The sequence below is a fragment of the Lissotriton vulgaris genome, chromosome 2_2 (assembly GCF_964263255.1).
Source record: "Lissotriton vulgaris chromosome 2_2, aLisVul1.2, whole genome shotgun sequence".
NCBI classification, from domain to species: Eukaryota; Metazoa; Chordata; class Amphibia; order Caudata; family Salamandridae; genus Lissotriton; species Lissotriton vulgaris.
Genome location: NC_141688.1, coordinates 323,198,370 through 323,221,686, shown reverse-complemented (window position 1 = coordinate 323,221,686; position 23,317 = coordinate 323,198,370).

The following is a 23,317-nucleotide window of genomic DNA, read 5'->3' as shown; positions in this document are numbered from 1 at the left end:
CTGGAAGAAAGGAGAACCGAGTTGTATCAATCGACCTGGTGAAACCACAATCATGTGGCCAATAATAAGTAGTAGGCCCAGTGGACTCCCAAGAAATAGCAGAAGACAAAATCTTGCTACAATCCAAGAGGTTCAAACTGAGAGACTAATACCATTTGACAAACCTGCAGTGATTAAGAAAAGGACTACGCAACAAAGCCATGGAACTTGTGCCTCTTGAAACCCAAATTGCAACAGTTCACCAAGAAACTCCGATCTACAACGATGTAGCCTCGGACTATACAAATGTAACAAAAGAAAATGCAAAGATCAATGGAAATCCGGAGGCAATCCCACAGAACTGCATCTGGCTACTTTATCAACTTTGATGACTTTTCCGATGATCCAAGTGAACATGGAGACAAGCCAGCAACAAAAACATTCAAAGAAAAACTCACAGAACTCTTTCAGCAACTCAGAGAAACATATCTAAACTCACAATGGATTAAATTATGGATTGTGTTAGGCGTACTTTTCCTCCTTCTATGGCTCATCTTGGTTTTAATTTTGGGTAGATTTATTGATGGAAAATATAGTACAATGGACACAGCAAATCAGAACATCAACTTGGTCCTGAAACCACACAGATCATCACACATCAAAAAAAGAGAACTGTCATCAGTGAACATCACAGCCATCCCTATACCTCGTGGTATAGCATGGGACAAAACTGACTATGAAATCTATGGCCCGGTTGAGCTCTTGAAATATCCACACCCATTTAAATGTAAATGTAAATGTAGAGGAATTTATATAGCGCAAATCACCGAGCGGTTTCTAAGCGCTTGCTTAGGGAACCCGTCCTGGTATTCCCCTGTAAGATAACTCCGGCAGGGTATCCGCAAGGTGAAAGCCAGGCATCCCGCCGCGAGGGGCCGTTGTGAAGATTAAGCAAGCTATTGCCCAGAGTCGCAGAGTGTGAACCCGTGAATCGAGTAGGCACCGGAGCGAGAATTGTCGAGTCCATGGACATTTTAGGACTCAAGACCCCGCCGAGCCGGGAATTGAACCCTGGTCCCGGGCTGACCTCGGCTTCCAGGTCTGCCTCCTCTAACCAGTGAGCCACACTTCTCCACTCCATTTAAGATTTCTTTAAGTGACTTTGTATCACCTAGTGTCTCTGATGATTGGGACTTTGAAAATATTAATAATATGATGTCCGATTTAGAAATGTCAGAAAAATTTACAGCACATGATTATTTACAGGGTTCGTCGAATTATGAGGAAATGTACTGTTTCAACCACTTTGGGCATCAGTATCTGCATAAATCTGCAAATCCTAGAAATATTTTCAGTTATAATCAATGGGAACATTGTCCAACCCCGCCGAAAGGCAGCTCAAAAACATTTTATGAGAAATTCCCATACTTCTCGGGGTTTAATGTCATTGATCCTGAAAAATTCTATATTAAAATGTTAAATAGGACAGGAGTGAAAAACATGTTGACAAACACTAAACTGATTTATTCTGAAAAATGTTATGAAAAAATGTCTACATTTGGTTTTGAATTTTGGAAAAACAACATTGAGACAAAAACCATCTGGGGTACAAAAGAATGGCAGGGACAAGGTTTGGAATCATTGTTCAGAGCCTGCTTGATCCCAGAAAAAATAATGTTCCTGAATGACACAATTCAGCAAACAACCTGTCTTGGTTTAGCCAAGATAAAAGATTTAAACAACCCGTCTATACCAAAGGCAATGCCTGATAGAAACACCACTACAGATGAGGGGTTAGACGTGGCCTATATTTTAAAACAAAACAGAATACTTCCTGGCTGGAACAAATGGTTGATCTGGCCCACAGACACTAATAACTGTCATGATAGATTCCTGAACAAAATACAGGGGTTTAAACAGAACAGGCCAGACCCAAGATATTCTCAGAGACAACATCCAGGGATAGTTACAACATATAGTGGAGGAAAACTATGCCTCGACTGGCTACAGAGATCCACACTTCCCGAAATTAAGCATTACTTAACTTTACTTAAAGAAGATGTTGACTTGTGAGATTTCATACTGGGACCTCGCAAACAGCATCAAAAACTTTTCATATAAGCCGGTATATACGCAGCTTACAATGAAGCTTGGAAATTAAATCAAATTGAATCTGCTGAAAAAATACGAGAAATTTGTTATGTTACGCAAACTTTGTTATAGCGCACAGGTGCCCCAGCAAAGGGGCGTCCCGGCGCTTAGGATAGGCAGAAGCAACGTAACACTACGCAGAGCGACAAAGAAGGCAGACAGGAAGGATCCTAGCACTCAGAGGGGAACAGAAAAGTTTTAATCGCCTTCCTAAACTTAAATAAATCATTACAAGAATGAATATGGCAAGGGAGAGAATTCCAGAGTTTTGCAGCCAAAACATGGAAAGATCGTCCACCTACTCGACAGAGCTTCAAGCGGTTGACAACAACCAAATTCTGCCCCAAGGACCTCAGAGATCGGGACGGAATGTAAGGGATGAGAAAGTCCTCGAGAATCCGAGGAGAAGACATTTTCAAAATTTTAAAGGAGAGACATAGAGTCTTAAAGTCAATCCTTTGCCTAATCGGTAACCAATGAAGTGCACGGATTGTACCTTTTGCAGAACAGAACCTTGGTAAACCTACCAAAGCCCTGGCAGCAGCGTTCTGTACACGTTGAAGCCGGGAGATTTCCGCTTGATTAGCCCCTAACAAAAGGGAACTAGCATAATCAAGTCGGGACAAGATGGTTGCCTGAATGACCAACTGCCTAGTAGGGGCATCAAAGAATTTTAATACGGGCCTAACCCCACGTAAAATCCCAAAGCAGGTCGCTGTCAAATACTTCCCCCGTCATCTCAGGGAAAGCTAAAAGGACCACATCGATGGAACCGCTAGGCCCCCGAACTAGGAAAAGAGCGATAGATGGTCTGAATTTTTTCAAGGAAGAAAGCCGCTAGATCTTCACAATGTGCCACAGAGCGGATATCAGCTACTGGGGCTCTCTTAGCAGTCAAATCTTTAAGAACCTTGAAAATCAATTTCGAGGAATTTGGAGAGGTTTTGAACTCTAGCGCGTAGTAGGCCGCACAGGCTCTACAAATAGCTTTGTGGTAGATTTTAACTGTAGCCATATACAGTATCTTCTTCCCAGCCTCATAGGTTTTCCGCCAACACTTTTCCGCCTGTTTACAGGCTTTTTTCAGAGGGAGCAAGGTGCTATTGTACCAAGGGCTGGGCTCTTGGGAGCGACATTTACTCCAAGTAGATGGAATCAAAAGATCAAGAGCCTGGGTGATCCAATCACAGAGGGAATCATAGCCGGATACCACATCATGAAGGGGACCCAGAGGATTTTCAACAAGTAAGCTGTGAAAATCTCCGGGGGTTAAGTTTTTTCCAGGGGCGTTTCCACACCACTTTCTCTGGAGGTTTGAGGGTAGAGTCCTCAAGCTTAAGATGACATTTCACGAGAAAGTGATCAGACCAAGCTACTGGGCTAGGCCGGAACAACTTAACTCCTGTTAGATTTGTGAATAGAGGGTCCAGGATATGTCCACCCTCATGCGTAGGGTGGGTCGTATTATTGATCGTATTATTTTGGAAAAAACACTTTCTGTAGTGGACAATGGGTTAACGACTCTGTCCTCCAGAATCTATTCACTGGACAGCATTGTATCATCAGCTATTGATATAATAGAACAGGATATGATAATGTTACAACATGGTCAGTCCCAATTGCGTTCAATTGTACAGCTAGGCTGGACGTTACAAAACCTCCGTTCAGGTCACGTGCCATGGCGTTTAATCAACATAACGTCATTATTTTATATCTTTAACCTTACTGATAGACAAATCTCGTTGGCACAGAAAGGAGCAGACTATAGGGTGCTGAGCATTGAAAAACTTGAGAGATTACCATTGACAATGTCAGAAAGACCTGTCATTGAATGGATAATACATGGCACCATTACAATCCCGATAACGACTTTTCAGTTTCAATACTGCCAAAAGTATATACCAGCAGGCCTGTATGAAAGATTGGGTAAAGGATACATCAAATCAACCTGGAATTTACCTTATACACATAGATGTTGGAGTGGGGGCAAGAAAGAGGTATTTCTTAGTGGTACTAATTGTAAAACATCACTGAGCGGTACACTCCTATGCGAAGGTATAAACTTGCATGGATCTTGCAAAGGTTCATCAAACAACCTTTCATGTCATCTGGACGGTACCCCGGCTACACAGATAGAGCCATTTTTCAGACATCTTTCCAACGGTAGCTACGTTATATTAAGTGACCACAGCTGTTGTGGAATGATGCCAGGAAAACCCTATCTCGTGAGCGTTACTTCCAGGGTCATTTGTTTTATGCAAGTATTGTATCCAAACAGCAATCCAGACATGGAGGCGGTATTGTGGCCTTCTGTGAATATCTCTTCTATTCGAATTGATACTTTTAGCAGAATGAAGTCTATTCTTTTACAGACAACTGTTCCTTTAACCTCGTCCAAAGAGACGTAAGACTGCAGGCTGCAAAGACAGCAGCAGAGATACATACCCTATAATCAACAAACTGCCCCGTGCATTTCCTAGAAATGGTAAGCCAAATTTTAAACATGTCAGATACCAGTGGCATCGCACATGTATTTAACACAATATTTTCAGGACTGTTAACACCTTTTGAAACGGTTCTGTGCATCTTCCCGAATTTTGTGCACTCTCTTTTCGGTGGCCTGCCTCTTATTTTGGGACTCGTAGCAGGAATTTTATTTTTGTTCCTTCTGCTCTGATATGGCAAGCCAAGTCACAGACAAAACTCAGGCTAGATGGAAGAAACGATCCTAGCAATACGATACCGAGACCGTATCACTAAGGTCCTCGGATTGGCCCGGGTAAGAGATCTGAATACCTGGTTTCTTTCATTCAGACCGATCTGGCAAAATTGCATCTTACCTGTGCTTCGATGTCTGCTATGCGGAGAAGAATGCGTGTTGGACGTCTGTCTTACACTACCATCAACAGTACCAGTGGATGTCGACGCTTTGCTTTGTCCGGTAACGACTCACGCAACGTGTTGTCCCCAGCGGCTACCGATTCTGATGACGGCATTCGTTGAGACTTCACCATTACGATTAGGTGGCGGTGAGGTACGAGATGAAAGCGGCACACAGGTACAACCGTCTGTGAACATTGCTGATCTAGACACCGATGATGGCATTGCATCTCATATATGCACTACTTTTTCGGAGTTGGCTCAACTTTCACCTACTGTGGTAGACGCGTTTTTTGTTGGTCTATCTGAGGTAATGTTCTCTTCTAACAATGAGAATAACAATTAAAATAGTGAGCACACAGCGTTCCCTGAACTCTGAATTCGGCCTTCAGTTTTTATAAACAACACTGCTGAAAACACTTGAAACTATTTTTTTCCCTTGAAGGAAAAATTATTTTTCCCAAATTCCAAAATATTTACCTTTTTTTGGCACAAGGTACTCTGCTTAAAGTAGAACTATTCTTAGAGAACAGAGCTTCTATTCCTAGAGACTCTAGAGACAATATTTGGAATCAGCCTCTAGCACACTTACAATCTTGTATAAATATGTGATGAAATGGTCTCGACCTTCTCTTCTGTATTAAGAGCCATTTCATAAATGTAATTTTCTCATTTCATTCAGCTGATATTTATATTTGCTTTATCTGAATGATACCACTGCTTGAGAGCGTACAGTATAATACTCATTTTCGTGTATCTATACCATTTCAAATGCATTTGATGTATTTTGAGGTGGGCTGGAAAACACATGCATACCTATATGTTTTTATATTGCTTAGTGTTAGACGGGACCTGGAGGGTCGGCCGAGGACAAGTGGAGAGGTCTCTGAGGAGAGCCGTCTCCAGCGATCGTACAGACAAGTAACTTCCCCCCCACAGATGGATACCACACAAGGATAAGGTTAACGCTCTTTATAGGCAATTCTCAAAGTATGATGATACGATACAATGGAAGCAGGACACGATGATCCTCTCGATTCTAGTCTCTTGTCAGGGAAAGGGGTAGCGGGACAGTCTTTGTTACCAATCTGGCACTGCGATGCGATGATGGTAGCTCACAATCCTCGAGCTCGGCGTTCGAGAGGGACGGGCCGCGGCAGCGCCAGCAGGTCCTGAGGTGGTCGTAGAAGGAACGGGCCGCGGCAGCGCCAGCAGGTCCCGACGAGGATGAAGGTTGCAAGAAGGCCGCGGCAGCGCCAGCAGGTCCAACGAGGATGAAGGTTGCAGAAGGCTGCGGCAGCGCCAGCAGACAGGATGATGGTTCACAAGGCAGGGCTGCGGCAGCGCCAGCAGTCCGTCAAGGATGAGTTCTTCACGGTGTCTCTCGACTCCAAGATACAACTGCCTTCCTGCTCTGGAGCTGCCCCAGTTATAGGTCTGGCGCCCTTTGATGTCCGGACCCTCGCACTTGGAGGTCGGGAGGTCCGGGATGAGGGAGTCCAGACACCCAGCAGGGGGGTGGAGCCAGCGCCCGGGGAGGCTGGGGGCGATCGGCACCTGGCGGGGGAGAGCCATCGACAATTCTTCCTCCCATTGACCTGCCAAGTGGTCCGTTCACCTCCTGGGTGGATGGTGGTGCCGGGCTGTCGGGGCCTGGCCAGGCCCAGGGTTGGGGTCGAGCTGAGGCCACGCGGCCTCGTGGCGCAGTGTCCAAGATGGCGGCCGGGCCGGGCAATGGTGCTGACGGTGGCCCGGGCCGGTAATACAGAGATGTCCGGGAGCAGGGGTCCCGTAGGGGACGGTTTGCGAGTTGCTTCTGTGGGTAGCACCTGGAGAGCCGGTGCCTGGGCCCTGTCGTGCGGGGAGGGAGCAAGCCCTTCATGTGGCCTGTCCAACATGTGTCCCCCCCCAGCTGAAGGCGGGGAGAGTCACCCATCCTCTTGGGGACTTTCCTCGTCGAGGCGGAAAAAGCGTGACAGGCCATCCGCGTTGGCGTGATCCTGGCCAGGGCGGTGCTCCACAGTGAAGTCCATCCCCTGCAGGGAGATGGACCATCGCAACAGCTTGGGATTCTCCCCCCGCATCTGCATTAGCCATTGCAGGGGGCGATGATCTGTTTGCACCCGAAAGTGGGTACCGAAGAGGTAGGGCCGGAGCTTCTTGAGGGCCCACACTACTGCGAAGGCCTCCCTCTCGATGGTGCTCCAGCGCTGTTCCCGGTCCAGTGGGCGTCTGCTGATGAAGGTCACTGGTTGGTCGACTCCCTCAGGGTTCCGTTGGGAGAGGACGGCCCCAATGCCATGGTCGGAGGCATCAGTCTTGACGATGAACTCTCGGCTGTAGTCGGGAGCCTGGAGCACAGGGGCGGTGCACATGGCGGCCTTCAGCTTCTCGAAGGCCGCTTGACAGTCAGGAGTCCAGTTGACTCTTTTTGGTTGGTTCTTGGATGTAAGTGCCGTGAGGGGCCCCACAATGCTGCCATAGTCCCTCACAAACCGCCGGTAGTATCCAGTGAGCCCCAAGAATGCTCGGACCTCGGTTTGGGTGATGGGTGGTTGCCAGGACTGGATGGCAGCGATCTTGAGCTGGAGGGGGGCCACCAGACCGCTCCCCACTTGGTGTCCGAGGTAGGTCACGGACCCCTGGCCAATCTGGCATTTGCTGGCCTTGATTGTGAGGCCGGCCTGTTGGAGGGCCTGCAGGACCTCTCGGAGGTGGTTGAGGTGGTCTGACCAGTGGCGGCTGTACACTGCGATATCGTCCAGGTAGGCGGCGCTGAAATCTTCGAGGCCCGCCAATACCTGGTTCACCAGTCGCTGGAAAGTGGCTGGAGCATTTTTCATGCCGAATGGCATCACTTTGAATTGGTAGTGGCCATCCGGGGTGGAGAAAGCGGATCGTTCTTGGGCCCTGGGGGTGAGACCGATCTGCCAGTAGCCCGCTGTCAGGTCGAAGATGCTGAGGTAGCGGGCAGCCCCCATGCGGTCGATCAGCTCATCTGCTCGGGGAATGGGGTGAGCGTCGGTTCGGGTGACAGCGTTCAGACCCCGATAGTCGACGCAGAATCGTAGCTCAGGGGTGGTGCCTGGGGCAGCAGCCTTGGGGACCAGCACGACTGGGCTGGCCCAGGGGCTGTCTGAAGGCTCGATGACTCCGAGTGTAAGCATTTTTGACACCTCTTCTTGGATGCAGGCACGTACCCGATCTGGTACGCGGTATGCCTGATGTCTGATAGGGGGACTGTCCCCAGTGTCCACGTCATGCAAGCACCAGGGGGTGACCCCTGGGGTGAGAGAAAATAGGGACGCAAATTGCATCAGGAGGGCCCGACAGTCTTGGCGTTGCTTTGGGGTTAGGGCCTCTGAGAGTCGGACCCCGTCTACTGAGCCATCTCTTTCACAGGTCCTCAGTAGGTCAGGGAGGGGCTCGGAGTCTTCCTCCGCTCCACTGTCTGTCGCCATCAGCAGGCTGAGCTCCGAGCGTACAAAGTGGGGTTTGAGTCTGTTGGCGTGGAGAACCCGGAGGGGGTTCCGGGGAGATTCCATGTCGATGAGATAGGTGACGGGGCTCTTGCGCTCGATCACCTTGAAGGGCCCTGTCCACTTATCCTGCAAGGCACACGGTTCGGTGGGGGACATTACCCATACTTGCTGGCCAGGTTCGAACTCTATGGAGGAGGCATTGTGATCGTACCATTTTTTCATGTCTTCCTGACTGGCCTCCAGATTGGCTTTGGCGATCTCTCTGAATCGTCTGGTCTGATTGCGTAGGGTCAGGAGGTACTTGTAGACGTCTGGAGGGGTTTTCAGGGGGGCCATCTCCCAACCTTCTTTGACTAGGCTGAGGGGCCCTCGCACAGGGTGTCCGTACAAGAGTTCGAAGGGGCTGAAGCCGAGGGACTTCTGGGGGACTTCTCGGTAGGCGAAAAGGAGGCACGGGAGTAGCACATCCCACTGGCGGTGGAGGGGCTCTTCCAACCCCATAATCATTCCCTTGAGTGTGCGGTTGAACCGCTCAACCAGTCCGTTTCCTTGCGGGTGATAGGGGGTTGTGAATCGGTAGTTGACCCCGCACTGCTGCCAGAGGGATTTCATATATTTTGAAATAAAGTTTGTGCCTCTGTCGCTGACGACCTCCCGGGGAAAGCCCACCCGGGAGAAGATCCCCATTAAGGCTCGGCCGACCACAGGTGCTGTTACAGTTCGAAGGGGGACGGCCTCGGGATAGCGGGTGGCGTGGTCCACCAGTACCAGGATGAATTGGTGCCCTTGTGCTGTTCGGGGTCTAGGGGCCCCACAATGTCTATTCCCACCCTTTCGAACGGGGTGGTAACAACCGGGAATGGCTGCAGGGGTGCCTTGAGTTTGCGGCCGCTCTTCCCGCTGGCCTGGCAAGTGGGGCAGGACCGGCAGTGGTTGAGGACGTCATTTCTCATCTTTGGCCAGTAAAAGTGGGTCACCAGGCGGTTGTAGGTTTTGTCCTGTCCCAAGTGTCCAGCCAGGGGGACATCGTGGGCCAGGTTCAACAGGAAGTATCTAAAACAGAGGGGCACCACCAACACTTGACTGGCCCCCAACTCTGCGATTCTTTGCTCGCTGTACAATAGGTCATTGTCCCAATAGATCCAGTGGGCCCCGGCGGTATCTCCTGCGCTCTGGGCGAGGGCTTGCTGTCGTAGTCCCTCGAGGGAGGGACAGGTCTTTTGCTCTTGACGGAATTGTTCCTGGGTGGGCCCCCCTTCTTGACGCCACTGAGCCAGGTCTGGAAGGTCCTGGGGCTGAGCGAGTCCTTCTTGGGTTTGTTCCGGGGGGTCGGCAGGGTCGGCGTCCCCCACTGGAGCGATCGGAGGGGGAGGTGCTGGCCATTCGGGTTCTTCAGGTCGGGGGATGGCATGGGCGGCCATGGACCGGGTGGTTACGCACGCCCAGTCCGGGAGGCCCAACATCCCCAGGTGCTCTCTTCTTTCCACGGCGGCCCACGGGGAACTCTCGAGATCGTTCCCCAGGAGACAGTCCACGGGGGCATCATCGCGGACCGTCACCTTCAGCATGCCGGATACTCCTCCCCATTCGAATGGGACGCAGGCCATCCGACACAGGCTCTCTGAATTGTCGGCTGAACGGACAGGGCAGAGAATGTTCAGCAGGATTTGTTCCGGGGTCACCAGGTGACAGCGGACGGCCGTCACACTGGCCCCCGTGTCACGTAGGGCTTCAGCCTTGTGCCCATTTATATTCACCCACTGACTGTATTTTCTGGTGTTGGCGGGTAGGGGAGCCCGCGGGATCATGTCTCTCCCCCCTAGGCACGCCAGGACCATGGCGGCCGGTTCCCACTCTGGTTGCTCCTGCTCGTATTCCTCATGCTCTTCATAGACTTGCTCTTCTCCTAGGGCGGCGGCAGCTACCTGGCGGGGCCCCGGAGTCTGGTTCTTTGGGCAGTTCGGGTCATTGGCGTAGTGACCGACTCGCTGGCATCGGTGACACGTGACATTGGCTCTGAATCCCGGGCGCATCGGGGGATTGCCCCGGCTGGCCGGGAGAGAGGTGCTGGTAGCGGGAGCGGCCGGGGCGGCGTCTTTCCCCCGGCCCTGGCCTCCTCCTCCTCCTCGGGGACAGTGATGACCTTGGTTGTTTCTGTTCTGTTCGTTTGGCCCACTCCGGCCTACTCGGGTGCTCTCCCATCGGTCAGCCTCGGCGGCGAGCTGCCGTGGATCAGTCAGTTTACTGTCGAGGAGGTGCTGCCTGAGCTCGACGAAGCAGTTGTTGGAGAGGTGCTCCCACACGATGAGGTTAAAAAGCTGCTCGTAGGTCGTGACGCGGCTCCCCTTGATCCATCCCTCAAAGGCTCGGCTGAAATAGTTTACATATTCCACCCAAGTTGTACCCGGGATTCGGGTGCAGTTGCGGAACCTCTGGCGGTACATTTCGGGTGTAAGCCCATATCGAGCGAGGAGGGCGGCCTTCATGTGGTCATAGGACGTCATTTGATGGTCCGGGAGCTGTAACAGGGCATCGCGGCCTTCATTGACGAACCTCCCCCATAGACCGGCTCCCCAGTCACTTTGATCGATCCGGTGGGTGGTCATGGCTATCTCGTAGGCCTTAAACCACTGTTGTATGTCGGCGTTTCGGTAATACTCTCGGACGACATCTTTGGGGATGTGGACCTTTGATTCTGTAGCTCCTGGGGTGCGCGGTTGCTCGGGCACCCCCAGGTCTTTGTTTTGCTTCCGTAGTTCGATTTCAGCTAGCTTGCGCTCGTGCTCGTATGCCAGTCTCTTTTCTTCGAGTTCTCTTTGTCTTTGCTTTTCTTCCCGCTCTTCTCGGAGCCGTAAGTGTTCTAGGTTCATTTTTTGTTCCGCTAGTTTTAGTTCTCCGTCCAACTTGAGCCGTGCCAACTCTAATTCGTGCAATCTGCTTTTTTCTTGCTCTTGGATCTCTTCCCGGGAGAGACCCGCTCTCCTTTCTTCGGACGGAGCGGTGCTCGTCTCCGGTGCTTCGATGTGTTGGTCCCGGGGACCGGCGGCATTTGCTTCTGCCCACGATTCTAGGGCGTGTTTAAAGTCATCTTTTGTGCTCAGACCGGTGGTAGCAATGCCCAGTTCTATACAAAATTGTTTTAATTCTCGATGGCTGTACTCCTCCAGTTTTTCCATTTGGAATTTCTCTGTAGATCCGCTCTCTTTGGTCGACATTGTGGTTTAGTCGTGGGGTGAGTTGCTTTCTGTACGATTACGCGTTGGTTCGGATCGCGCCGCTGGCCACCAATGTTAGACGGGACCTGGAGGGTCGGCCGAGGACAAGGGGAGAGGTCTCCGAGGAGAGCCGTCTCCAGCAATCGTTCAGACAAGTAACTTCACTTCCCCCCCACAGATGGACACCACACAAAGATAAGGTTAACGCTCTTTACAGGCAATTCTCAAAGTATGATGATACAATACAATGGAAGCAGGACACGATGATCCTCTCGATTCTAGTCTCTTGTCAGGGAAAGGGGTAGCGGGACAGTCTTTGTTACCAATCTGGCACTGCGATGCGATGATGGTAGCTCACAATCCTCGAGCTCGGCGTTCGAGAGGGACGGGCCGCGGCAGCGCCAGCAGGTCCAGAGGTGGTCGTAGAAGGAACGGGCCGCGGCAGCGCCAGCAGGTCCCGACGAGGATGAAGGTTGCAAGAAGGCCGCGGCAGCGCCAGCAGGTCCAACGAGGATGAAGGTTGCAGAAGGCTGCGGCAGCGCCAGCAGACAGGATGATGGTTCACAAGGCAGGGCTGCGGCAGCGCCAGCAGTCCGTCAAGGATGAGTTCTTCACGGTGTCTCTCGACTCTAAGACACAACTGCCTTCCTGCTCTGGAGCTGACCCAGTTATAGGTCTGGCACCCTTTGATGTCCGGACCCTCGCACTTGGAGGTCGGGAGGTCCGGGATGAGGGAGTCCAGACACCCAGCAGGGGGGTGGAGCCAGCGCCCGGGGAGGCTGGGGGCGATCGGCACCTGGCGGGGGCGAGCCATCAACACTTCTTCCTCCCATTGACCTGCCAAGTGGTCCGTTCACCTCCTGGGTGGATGGTGGTGCCGGGCTGTCGGGGCCTGGCCAGGCCCAGGGTTGGGGTCGAGCTGAGGCCACGCGGCCTCGTGGTGCAGTGTCCAAGATGGCGGCCGGGCCGGGCAATGGTGCTGACGGTGGCCCGGGCCGGTAATACAGAGATGTCCGGGAGCAGGGGTCCCGTAGGGGATGGTTTGCGAGTTGCTTCTGTGGGTAGCACCTGGAGAGCCGGTGCCCGGGCCCTGTCGTGCGGGGAGGGAGCGAGCCCTTCATGTGGCCTGTCCAACACTTAGTATTTAGTAATGATGGACATTATACGTGGAGTGGGCGTTGTGATCATATCTAGGACCCTAATTAAATAATCCCGATTTATGCCCTTATGTGGTTATAGCAAATCATACCCTTATAAAGGCATAAGAATCAAATCCATATTTAGTAATAGCCAATGCAAACCAAATACGGCAAGGCTACTTCCTTAGACTCCTAGAAAGTAGAACAAGTTCTTTCTACAAACCAAACCTCCAGCAACCTGGGAATTTCCCATGCTTTTGTTTTGATTTGTCCTAGAACTCCTGCGAGCACTGAAAGAACGGCCAGTTCTTAGTGACATCTTTTATTGACGTCTTATGTCCAACCTTACGTCAAACACGGCACCTTCCAGGTATAAATATACCAGCGTTTGCCTTAAGCAACAAACGGTGGTGTGGAGCAGAGCGGCTATCTACTTATCCGAAGCCCAGCTGCTGCGAGTGCCGAAGGAAGCCGTCCCTCCCATTTTGACGCACTGAGAAAGACGCTCTCTTTTTCTCCTGCCGAGAAAATCCAGCTCCAGTGTTTCCTGTCACCCTTGCGGGTTACTGGGAGATCGAGTCCTGAGAGCGAGATACAAGACCTCCTCCATTCTAAGACCAAGGTACGGTGCTGATTAGATCCGTAGAGAATTCTTGAGTCAGATTCTTGGCAAAAACTAACTTAACTTAAACTGCAGCTAACTTACTCCTTCCCACATACTAGGCTTAGGTTAGGTACATCGGGGTAGGCGTATTTAGAAGCACCAGTTGAGTATGTTTAGTCAAACTTTTATCATTGTATGTAACTGTATATATTTTATCCGTTTTAAGTATCATATGGCTCAGAAACCATATCAATGCTTTTACAGTATTATTTCATAATACTCCTTTTACTGTACGCACTTTACTTTATAACAAGTATTGCAATTGTGGCAATTTATTTCTCTTGCATGAGAAAGGAGACTGCTCAATAAATAACACCTTTTATTGAAAAACGCCTGTCTCTCTATTTCTCTGCACTCTGGTGAAACTAAGCATGCACGATTGACTGAGTGAAATAGCTATCTATTGTTTTCACACGACTCTGGAGAAATACTCCTTATTCTGGGGGAGCAAAGTTGTCATGTTTATGCGGTTGTCAGAAGCTGAATCCCTTCTTGTCTAATCAGGGAAGTTCACTCCTCCCTGTTCATTCGAGAAAGTTTCTAGTGACCTCTGAGCTAGCTGGCAAACCTGAATTAAGTCTAGCATATTCAATAGAGACCTAGTCGACCTCAGTCCTACGTCTAAACTATTGTTTGTTATTCCAATGCGCAGAGCCTATTGGGAAAATATGAACTACACTACACAGGGGGCGCCGCAGGTCAAGGGGAGGCTCTTTCTTAGACTGTGTATTCACCGAAGAAGCACCAGGGGGAGCTGCAGGGCAGGGTGGAGGCTCTTTCTTAGACTGTGTATTGATTGCAGAAGCAGCAGGGGGCACTGCAGGGTAGAGGCTCTTTCTTGGACTGTGTATTCACTGCAGAAGCAGCAGGGGGCGCTGCGGGGTAGGATAGAGGCTCTTTCTTAGACTGTGTATTCACTGAAGAAGTAGCGGGGGCGCTGCAGGGCAGGGTGGAGGCTCTTTCTTAGACTGTGTATTCACTGCAGAAGCAGCAGGGGGCGCTGCGGGGCAGGGTAGAAGCTCTTTCTTAGACTGTGTATTCACAGCAGAAGTAGCGGGGGTGCTGCAGGGCAGGGTAGAGGCTCTTTCCTAGACTGTGTATTCACTGCAGAAGTAGCAGGGGGCGCTGCAGGTCAGGGGGAGGCTCTTTCCTAGACTGTTTATTCACTGCACAAGCAGCAGGGGGCACTGCAGGGCAGTGTAGAGGCTCTTTCTTAGACTGTGTATTCACTGCAGAAGCAGCAGGGGTCGCTGCAGGTCAGGGGGAGGCTCTTTCCTAGACTGTGTATTCACTGCAGAAGCAGCAGGGGGCGCTGCAGTGCAGGGTAGAGGCTCTTTCTTAGACTGTGTATTCACCGCAGGAGCAGCAGGGGGCGCTGCGGGGCAGGGTAGAGGCTCTTTCTTAGACTGTGTATTCCCTGCAGAAGCAGCAGGGGGCGCTGCAGGTCAGGGGAGAGGCTCTTTCTTAAACTGTGTATTCACTGCAGAAGCAGCAGGGGGCGCTACGGGGCAGGGTAGAGGCTCTTTCTTAGACTGTGTATTCACTGCAGAAGCAGCAGGGGGCGCTGCAGGTCAGGGGAGAGGCTCTTTCTTAGACTGTGTATTCACTGCAGAAGCAGCAGGGGGCGCTGCAGTGCAGGGTAGATGCTCTTTCTTAGACTGTGTATTCACCGCAGGAGCAGCAGGGGGCGCTGCGGGGCAGGGTAGAGGCTCTTTCTTAGACTGTGTATTCACCGCAGGAGCAGCAGGGGGCGCTGCAGGGCAGGGTAGAGGCTCTTTCTTAGACTGTGTATTCACTGCAGAAGCAGCAGGGGGCGCTGCAGGTCAGGGGAGAGGCTCTTTCTTAGACTGTGTATTCACCGCAGAAGCAGCAGGGGGCGCTGCAGGGCAGTACAGAGGCTCTTTCTTAGACTGTGTATTCACTGCAGGAGCAGCAGGGGGCGCTGCAGGGTATGGTAGAGGCTCTTTCTTCAACTGCGTATTCACTGCAGGAGCAGCAGGGGGCGCTGCAGGGTATGGTAGAGGCTCTTTCTTCAACTGCGTATTCACTGCAGGAGCAGCAGGGGGCGCTGCAGGGTATGGTAGAGGCTCTTTCTTCAACTGCGTATTCACTGCAGGAGCAGCAGGGGGCGCTGCAGGTCAGGGGAGAGGCTCTTTCTTAGACTGCGTATTCACTGCAGGAGCAGCAGGGGGCGCTGCAGGGTATGGTAGAGGCTCTTTCTTCAACTGCGTATTCACTGCAGGAGCAGCAGGGGGCGCTGCAGGTCAGGGGAGAGGCTCTTTCTTAGACTGTGTATTCACCGCAGGAGCAGCAGGGGGCGCTGCAGGGCACGGTAGAGGCTCTTTCTTAGACTGTGTATTCACCGCAGGAGCAGCAGGGGGCGCTGCAGGGCACGGTAGAGGCTCTTTCTTAGACTGTGTATTCACCGCAGGTGCAGCAGGGGGTGCTGCAGGGCACGGTAGAGGCTCTTTCTTAGACTGTGTATTCACTGCAGAAGCAGCAGAGGGCGCTGCAGGGCACGGTAGAGGCTCTTTCTTAGACTGTGTATTCACTGCAGAAGCAGCAGAGGGCGCTGCAGGGCACGGTAGAGGCTCTTTCTTAGACTGTGTATTCACCGCAGAAGCAGCAGGGGGCACTGCAGGGCACGGTAGAGGCTCTTTCTTAGACTGTGTATTCACCGCAGAAGCAGCAGGGGGCACTGCAGGGCACGGTAGAGGCTCTTTCTTAGACTGTGTATTCATTGCAGAAGCAGCAGGGGGCGCTACACGCACAGTAGAGGCTCTTTCTTAGACTGCGTATTCATTGCAGAAGCAGCAGGGGGCGCTACACGCACAGTAGAGGCTCTTTCTTATACTGTGTATTCATTGCAGAAGCAGCAGGGGGCGCTACACGCACAGTAGAGGCTCTTTCTTATACTGTGTATTCACTGCAGGAGCAGCACGGGGTCGCTCCAGGGCAGGGTAGAGGCTCTTTCTTAGACTGCGTTTTCATTGCAGAAGCAGCAGGGGGCGCTACACGCACAGTAGAGGCTCTTTCTTATACTGTGTATTCACTGCAGGAGCAGCAGGGGGCGCTCCAGGGCAGGGTAGAGGCTCTTTTTTAGACTGTGTATTCACTGCAGGAGCAGCAGGGGTCGCTCCAGGGCAGGGTAGAGGCTCTTTCTTAGACTGCGTATTCACTGCAGGAGCAGCAGGGGGCGCTGCAGGGCACGGTAGAGGCTCTTTCTTAGACTGCGTATTCATTGCAGAAGCAGCAGGGGGCGCTACGGGGCAGGGTAGAGGCTCTTTCTTAGACTGCGTATTCACTGCAGGAGCAGCAGGGGGCGCTGCAGGGCAGGAGGGAGGCTCTTTCTTAGACTGTGTATTCACCGCAGGAGCAGCAGGGGGCGCTGCAGGGCACGGTAGAGGCTCTTTCTTAGACTGTGTATTCATTGCAGAAGCAGCAGGGGGCGCTGCAGGGCAGGAGGGAGGCTCTTTCTTAGACTGTGTATTCACCGCAGAAGCAGCAGGGGGCGCTGCAGGGCAGGGTAGAGGCTCTTTCTTAGACTGTGTATTCACTGCAGGAGCAGCAGGGGGCGCTGCAGGGCAGGAGGGAGGCTCTTTCTTAGACTGTGTATTCACTGCAGGAGCAGCAGGGGGCGCTGCAGGGAAGGGTAGAGGCTCTTTCTTAGGCTGTGTATTCACCGCAGAAGCAGCAGGGGGCACTGCGGGGCAGGGTAGAGGCTCTTTCTTAGACAGTGTATTCATTACAGAAGCAGCAGGGGGCGCTGCAGGGCAGGGTGGAGGCTCTTTCTTAGACTGTGTATTCATTACAGAAGCAGCAGGGGGCGCTGCAGGGCAGGAGGGAGGCTCTTTCTTAGACTGTGTATTCACCGCAGGAGCAGCAGGGGGCGCTTCGGGGCAGAGTGGAGGCTCTTTCTTAGACTGTGTATTCACCGCAGGAGCAGCAGGGGGCACTGCGGGGCAGGGTAGAGGCTCTTTCTTAGACTGTGTATTCACTGCAGAAGCAGCAGGGGGCGCTGCGGGGCAGGGTAGAGGCTCTTTCTTAGACTGTGTATTCACCGCAGGAGCAGCAGGGGGCGCTGCGGGGCAGAGTGGAGGCTCTTTCTTAGACTGTGTATTCACCGCAGAAGCAGCAGGGGGCACTGCAGGGCAGTAGGGAGGCTCTTTCTTAGACTGTGTATTCACCGCAGAAGCAGCAGGGGGCGCTGCAGGGCAGTAGGGAGGCTCTTTCTTAGACTGTGTATTCACTGCAGAAGCAGCACAGGGGCGCTACGGGGCAGGGTAGAGGCTCTTTCTTAGACTGTGTATTCACTGCAGAAGCAGCAGGGGGCGCTGCGGGGCAGGGGGAGGCTCTTTCCTAGACTGTGTATTCACTGCACAAGCAGCAGGGGGCACTGCAGGGCAGTGTAGAGGCTCTTTCTTAGACTGTGTATTCACTGCAGAAGCAGCAGGGGTCGCTGCAGGTCAGAGGGAGGCTCTTTCCTAGACTGTGTATTCACTGCACAAGCAGCAGGGGGCACTGCAGGGCAGTGTAGAGGCTCTTTCTTAGACTGTGTATTCACTGCAGAAGCAGCAGGGGGCGCTGCAGGTCAGGGGGAGGCTCTTTCCTAGACTCGGTATTCACTGCACAAGCAGCAGGGGGCACTGCAGGGCAGTGTAGAGGCTCTTTCTTAGACTGTGTATTCACTGCAGAAGCAGCAGGGGTCGCTGCAGGTCAGGGGGAGGCTCTTTCCTAGACTGTGTATTCACTGCAGAAGCAGCAGGGGGCGCTGCAGTGCAGGGTAGAGGCTCTTTCTTAGACTGTGTATTCACTGCAGGAGCAGCAGGGGGCGCTGCAGGGCACGGTAGAGGCTCTTTCTTAGACTGCGTATTCACTGCAGGAGCAGCAGGGGGCGCTGCAGGGCACGGTAGAGGCTCTTTCTTAGACTGTGTATTCACCGCAGGAGCAGCAGGGGGCGCTGCGGGGCAGGGTAGAGGCTCTTTCTTAGACTGTGTATTCACTGCAGAAGCAGCAGGGGGCGCTGCAGGTCAGGGGAGAGGCTCTTTCTTAGACTGTGTATTCACCGCAGGAGCAGCAGGGGGCGCTGCGGGGCAGAGTGGAGGCTCTTTCTTAGACTGTGTATTCACTGCAGAAGCAGCAGGGGGCGCTGCGGGCAGGGTAGAGGCTCTTTCTTAGACTGCGTATTCACAGCAGGAGCAGCAGGGGGCGCTGCAGGTCAGGGGAGAGGCTCTTTCTTAGACTGCGTATTCACTGCAGAAGCAGCAGGGGGCGCTGCAGGTCAGGGGAGAGGCTCTTTCTTAGACTGTGTATTCACCGCAGGAGCAGCAGGGGGCGCTGCGGGGCAGAGTGGAGGCTCTTTCTTACACTGTGTATTTACTGCAGGAGCAGCAGGGGGCACTGCAGGGCACGGTAGAGACTCTTTCTTAGACTGTGTATTCACTGCAGAAGCAGCAGGGGGCGCTACAGGGCAGCAGGGAGGCTCTTTCTTAGGCTGCGTATTCACTGCAGAAGCAGCAGGGGGCGCTGCAGGTCAGGGTAGAGGCTCTTTCTTAGACTGTGTATTCACTGCAGAAGCAGCAGGGGGAGCTGCAGGGCAGGAGGGAGGCTCTTTCTTAGACTGTGTATTCACTGCAGGAGCAGCAGGGGGCGCTACAGGGCAGGGTAGAGGCTCTTTCTTAGACTGTGTATTCACCGCAGAAGCAGCAGGGGGCACTGCAGGGCACGGTAGAGGCTCTTTCTTAGACTGTGTATTCATTGCAGAAGCAGCAGGGGGCGCTACACGCACAGTAGAGGCTCTTTCTTATACTGTGTATTCACTGCAGGAGCAGCAGGGGTCGCTGCAGGGCACGGTAGAGGCTCTTTCTTAGACTGCGTATTCACTGCAGAAGCAGCAGGGGGCGCTACAGTGCAGGGTAGAGGCTCTTTCTTAGACTGTGTATTCAATGCAGAAGCAGCAGGGGGCGCTGCAGGGCAGGGTAGAGGCTCTTTCTTAGACTGCGTATTCATTGCAGAAGCAGCAGGGGGCGCTACACGCACAGTAGAGGCTCTTTCTTATACTGTGTATTCACTGCAGGAGCAGCAGGGGTCGCTCCAGGGCAGGGTAGAGGCTCTTTCTTAGACTGCGTATTCACTGCAGGAGCAGCAGGGGGTGCTGCAGGGCAGGGGAGAGGCTTTTTCTTAGACTGCGTATTCACCGCAGAAGCAGCAGGGGGGCGCTGCAGGGCACGGTAGAGGCTCTTTCTTAGACTCTGTATTCACTGCAGGAGCAGCAGGGGGCGCTGCAGGTCAGGGGAGAGGCTCTTTCTTAGACTGCGTATTCATTGCAGAAGCAGCAGGGGGCGCTGCAGGTCAGGGGAGAGGCTCTTTCTTAGACTGTGTATTCACCGCAGAAGCAGCAGGGGGCGCTGCAGGGCAGGGTAGAGGCTCTTTCTTAGACTGTGTATTCACTGCAGGAGCAGCAGGGGGCGCTGCAGGGCAGGAGGGAGGCTCTTTCTTAGACTGTGTATTCACTGCAGGAGCAGCAGGGGGCGCTGCAGGGAAGGGTAGAGGCTCTTTCTTAGACTGTGTATTCACCGCAGAAGCAGCAGGGGGCACTGCGGGGCAGGGTAGAGGCTCTTTCTTAGACTGTGTATTCATTGCAGAAGCAGCAGGGGGCGCTGCAGGGCAGGGTGGAGGCTCTTTCTTAGACTGTGTATTCATTACAGAAGCAGCAGGGGGCGCTGCAGGGCAGGAGGGAGGCTCTTTCTTAGACTGTGTATTCACCGCAGGAGCAGCAGGGGGCGCTTCGGGGCAGAGTGGAGGCTCTTTCTTAGACTGTGTATTCACCGCAGAAGCAAGAGGGGGCGCTGCAGGGCAGTAGGGAGGCTCTTTCTTAGACTGTGTATTCACTGAAGAAGCAGCACAGGGGCGCTACGGGGCAGGGTAGAGGCTCTTTCCTAGACTGTGTATTCACCGCAGGAGCAGCAGGGGGCACTGCGGGGCAGGGTAGAGGCTCTTTCTTAGACTGTGTATTCACCGCAGAAGCAAGAGGGGACGCTGCAGGGCAGTAGGGAGGCTCTTTCTTAGACTGTGTATTCACTGAAGAAGCAGCACAGGGGCGCTACGGGGCAGGGTAGAGGCTCTTTCTTAGACTGTGTATTCACTGCAGAAGCAGCAGGGGGCGCTGCGGGGCAGGGTAGAGGCTCTTTCTTAGACTGTGTATTCACCGCAGGAGCAGCAGGGGGCGCTGCGGGGCAGAGTGGAGGCTCTTTCTTAGACTGTGCATTCACCGCAGAAGCAGCAGGGGGCGCTTCAGGGCAGTAGGGAGGCTCTTTCTTAGACTGTGTATTCACTGCAGAAGCAGCACAGGGGCGCTACGGGGCAGGGTAGAGGCTCTTTCTTAGACTGTGTATTCACTGCAGAAGCAGCAGGGGGCGCTGCGGGGCAGGGGGAGGCTCTTTCCTAGACTGTGTATTCACTGCACAAGCAGCAGGGGGCACTGCAGGGCAGTGTAGAGGCTCTTTCTTAGACTGTGTATTCACTGCAGAAGCAGCAGGGGTCGCTGCAGGTCAGGGGAGGCTCTTTCCTAGACTGTGTATTCACTGCAGAAGCAGCAGGGGGCACTGCAGGGCAGTGTAGAGGCTCTTTCTTAGACTGTGTATTCACTGCAGAAGCAGCAGGGGTCGCTGCAGGTCAGGGGGAGGCTCTTTCCTAGACTGTGTATTCACTGCACAAGCAGCAGGGGGCACTGCAGGGCAGTGTAGAGGCTCTTTCTTAGACTGTGTATTCACTGCAGAAGCAGCAGGGGGCGCTGCAGGTCAGGGGGAGGCTCTTTCCTAGACTGTGTATTCACTGCACAAGCAGCAGGGGGCGCTACACGCACAGTAGAGGCTCTTTCTTAGACTGTGTATTCACTACAGGAGCAGCAGGGGGGCACTGCAGGGCAGTGTAGAGGCTCTTTCTTAGACTGTGTATTCACTGCAGAAGCAGCAGGGGTCGCCGCAGGTCAGGGGGAGGCTCTTTCCTAGACTGTGTATTCACTGCAGAAGCAGCAGGGGGCGCTGCAGTGCAGGGTAGAGGCTCTTTCTTAGACTGCGTATTCACTGCAGGAGCAGCAGGGGGCACTGCAGGGCACGGTAGAGGCTCTTTCTTAGACTGTATATTCACCGCAGGAGCAGCAGGGGGCGCTGCGGGGCAGGGTAGAGGCTCTTTCTTAGACTGTGTATTCACTGCAGAAGCAGCAGGGGGCGCTGCAGGTCAGGGGAGAGGCTCTTTCTTAGACTGTGTATTCACCGCAGGAGCAGCAGGGGGCGCTGCGGGGCAGAGTGGAGGCTCTTTCTTAGACTGTGTATTCCCTGCAGAAGCACCAGGGGGCGCTGCAGGGCAGGGTAGAGGCTCTTTCTTAGACTGCGTATTCATTGCAGAAGCAGCAGGGGGCGCTGCAGGGCAGGAGGGGAGGCTCTTTCTTAGACTGTGTATTCACCGCAGAAGCAGCAGGGGGCGCTGCAGGTCAGGGGAGAGGCTCTTTCTTAGACTGTGTATTCACTGCAGGAGCAGCAGGGGGCGCTGCAGGGTATGGTAGAGGCTCTTTCTTAGACTGTGTATTCATTACAGAAGCAGCAGGGGGCGCTGCAGGGCAGGGTAGAGGCTCTTTCTTCAACTGCGTATTCACTGCAGGAGCAGCAGGGGGCGCTACAGGTCAGGGGAGAGGCTCTTTCTTAGACTGCGTATTCACTGCAGAAGCAGCAGGGGGCGCTGCAGGGTATGGTAGAGGCTCTTTCTTCAACTGCGTATTCACTGCAGGAGCAGCAGGGGGCGCTGCAGGGCACGGTAGAGGCTCTTTCTTAGACTGCGTATTCACCGCAGAAGCAGCAGGGGGCACTGCAGGGCACGGTAGAGGCTCTTTCTTAGACTGTGTATTTGTTAGACGGACCGGGAGGGTCGGCCGAGGATAAGGGGAGAGGTCTCCGGGGAGAGCCGCCTCCAGCGATCGTACAGTTAAGTAACTTCCCCCCCACAGACGTACACCACACAAGGTTAAGGTTCAACGATACTTTATAAGCAATTCTTCAAGTATGGTAAAATGATACAAGGAGGTCTGGACTCAGGGATCCCCTCGATTCTGGTCTCTGGATTGGGAAAAGGGTAGCGGGACAGTCTTGTTACCAATGGATGAAAATAGCTCTCAATCCTCGAGCTCGGCGTTTCTAGATGGTCGGGCCGCGGCGGAGCCAGCAGGTCCCGAGATGGATGAAGGAAGCGACGGTCCGCGGCGGAGCCAGCAGGTCCCGATGAAGGTGGTAGTTACAAACGGTCCGCGGCCACGCCAGCAGGTCCCGACGACGATGAAGGTTACAAAGGTTGCGGCAGTGCCAGCAGGCAGGACGGTAGTTCGCAAGGCAGGGCTACGGCAGCGCCAGTAGTCCGTCAAGGATGAGTTCTTCTCTGCGTCTCTCGACTCCAAGATACAACTGCCTTCCTGCTCTGGAGCTGCCCCAGTTATAGGGCTGATGCCCTTTGATGTCCGGACCCTCGCACTTGGAGGTCAGGAGGTCCGGGATGAGGGTGTTCAGACACCCAGCAGGGGGGTGGAGCCGGCGCTCGGGGAGGTTGGGGGCGAGCGATACCTGGAGGGGGAGAGCCATCGACACCTCTTTCTCCCATTGACCTGCCAAGTAGTCCGCTCACCTCCTGGGTGGATGGTGGTGCCGGGATGTCGGAGGTCTGGCCAGGCCCAGGGTTAGGGTCGATCGGAGGCCACGCGGCCTCGTGGTGTAGTGTCCAAGATGGCGCCCAGGTTGGGCGCGCGGGCCAGTAGTGGATCAG